This window comes from Agrilus planipennis, unplaced genomic scaffold (assembly GCF_000699045.2).
Source record: "Agrilus planipennis isolate EAB-ADULT unplaced genomic scaffold, Apla_2.0 scaffold189, whole genome shotgun sequence".
In the NCBI taxonomy this organism is placed as follows: Eukaryota; Metazoa; Arthropoda; class Insecta; order Coleoptera; family Buprestidae; genus Agrilus; species Agrilus planipennis.
In genome coordinates this window covers 64,248-67,230 of record NW_020439010.1, presented here as the reverse complement: position 1 = coordinate 67,230, position 2,983 = coordinate 64,248, and positions in this window count along the sequence as shown.

Here is a 2,983-nt window from a genome sequence, read left to right as displayed (position 1 = left end):
GTACGTACGTACGTACGTACGTATGTACGTACGTTCGTATGTCAGCATTTTTTTCGTTTTCGATATCTCAAGAACGGATTGAGATATCGCCCTCAACCAAAATTTTTTCGAAAGATATTATCATAATGAAGATCTGAAAGAAATTTGAACGAAATCGGTCAAGCCGTTTTTTTTTTATAAAAAAAAAAACGAATTAATTACAAACAATTTAATTAAAATACGTTCTAATCTAATCACAACAATGAAGTTACGGAATCAATAATAACGAAATATCATTATTCAAGACAGGGAATAACATATTATAATAACATATTATAATAAAAATTTGTTTATAACAAAATGAATTGTTATAAACAATCGATAAACAATAAAAAATAGTATTTACCAATTGACTGATGCAAGTACTCTATCAATTCGGTTTTCTCAGACGAAATACTGTTTCTTATGGGTTTATAAAATGACGAACTCTCAAACATTGTTTGTTATTTATTATTGTGCCGCGTTTTTTTCAAACTTTAGAAACGAATGTACTTTACAATAACTGTATTATCTAATGGGAAGTTAGTCGTATTAGCACCGACCAAAATGTGCTCAGACCAATTTTTATTTAAAAATTATTTTGGATGCCATTTTGCACTATGTAAAAGATCGTGGCGTGTTGAGAAAAAGATTCCGAACGCAATAGAATTAGTCATTACGATACTACGGGTCCATTATAACAAAGTGTATATGACTGGGAAGTTAAAAAATTACAGCAGTTGCTCTATTCAGGGCCACCGATTGAGTAAAGGGCCAAAAAAAGGTGGGGGGTTTGCTTTGTTTATTTTTGATATATAGGCGGAGGGTATGGTTGGTGATTACGTTACAAATGTTTATTTATTTATTGATTCTTTTGTAAAATGTAGAAGATTTTAATTCAAACAAACGATGAAAATAAATAAAAGTAAAACAAGAATACTGGTATGCAAGGGAAGAAAAAGTAGGGAAAGAGCGAATATAAAGATAGGAGACGAAAGATTAGAAGAAGTGGCTGATAGTAGGGATATAAACCAGAAGATAGCGTAGGGTCGAATCGCCTTCAATAAAAAGAAGTCACTTTTATGCTTGCGAACGGTTAATTTAGAAATTCGAAAAAAAATGTTAAGGGTGTATGTTTGTAGCGCGGCGCTGTAAGGGTGCGAAACATGGACGGTGAGCGCAGCGGGAAAGAAAAGGTTAGAAGCGTTCGAAATGTGGTGTTATCGGCGAATGATGAGAATGCCGTGGATGGAGAGGGTTAGAAATGAAGAGGTATTAGAGGTAAAATGTAGTAGATTCTAATTTGAACAAACATGACAACCCTACTGTTTCGTATTCGAAAACGAAAAATATGTTTAGAGACTCTCCAAAATAATTGATACGCTACGGTGTTTTATGGTTAAGCTAAAAACTTTTTAAAAAAATATGCAGGTACCAAAGTTTAGGTATGTAAGGATATTGCGGTAAGAGTTTTGTTTACGATTGCTAACAGGAGGGGGGGGGTAAAAAGTTACTATAATTCTGTTTACGTAATGGCCGAGTCGCTTGTGTGTAAAAGAAATTTTGTGCTCTTTTTCATATAATACAAGTAAAATGTAAATTACAACAAAATAATTATTTTGAAAATGTGTTAATTTACGATACTTAAGGAATAAACGTAAAATTAAGCATGTGAATTTGCAATGGTTTCTCATAACTTACTTCATTTACACACACAATTTAGAAAAGTAAACGGATTTTGATGTTCCCAATCAATTGAAAAGATTTTCGTTCTCCAAATAGATTATACCACCACTATCCCGATCTTCGGTATTTTATTATCGCTGGGAGCGCAAGTACTCTTTCCATGCCTTTGCAAGTTTTAAAGTTTCGATAACTCTGTCTAATTTAGCTGATGACAAATAGTTTTATTTATAATATGAAGGCGAAATCTATAGTCCCTCAGACGATTCGTGTTTTTGCTGTTTGGTAAGTTTTTCTACGATTGTTAGGATTTCAGCTTTTATAATCGTAGGCATCTCGTACCCATCCTATAACGAACATTTTTGTGCCATGGGAGCTTGGACTATAATGATGACCTTCGTCCCTATCATAATGTGAACCGTTCGGTCATTCGACTTTCAGCTTTTCTTTTACTATATTAGCTACAAAAATATGCCGTTTTTACAGTTAGATACAGGCTAGTTGCCTTTCAGAGAATTTTTTTAACACAAACTCAGGACAGTAATGTCCAGCTAAATAGGTAGTAGGTACAAATTATTAAAAACAGCTTCTGTCTAATACCGAAAAAAAAAAAACATCCCCACATTTATGTCGCCCAGGGACCATGACTCCCTATGCCCCCCTCCCAGGCTACGCCACTGTTATAAATATATTTAGCTTAAACTATACCAATAAAAGGTTCTGTACTTTTATTTTAATTGGATTACGTACATTATAATTAGTTTTAATCACTTTTTTTTTTAAAATCGTATTAATTAAAACGTCTTCTCTTTTTCGCGCTAATCGTATTTATAAGGTGTTTCTGAAATAAGTAGCAGGCTTTGGAGAGTGCTAACTAGATGCAATGGGGAATCACATGATATGAGTAAAGCAGCGTGAGTGGTTTAAGGGACAAAAAAAATTGCAAAAAAAACAGGCCAGTTGCAATTAGGGTTGCCACCTTTTCAGGCTTTACATAAAGTATTTCTCGACTGAAAGGTTAAAAAAAAAGTACTCAGCATAAAAATAAAGTATTTTATTTTTTGTTTTTAAAGACATATTTTTTGTTACACCTAGCAGCCAGTAACAAACTGCTGCCGCTCTTAAATACATTAATAGCCTCTAAACATGGCAAACAAAGATTTAAGTAAACTAAAAGTTCATTTTTAATTAGTTTTAATGAAGCTTTATTCCTGTCGTCCCGCCACTTTGCGTTCATAACAGAGAATACTCTTTCTGTAAATGCTGAAGTGGCCGGAACGGA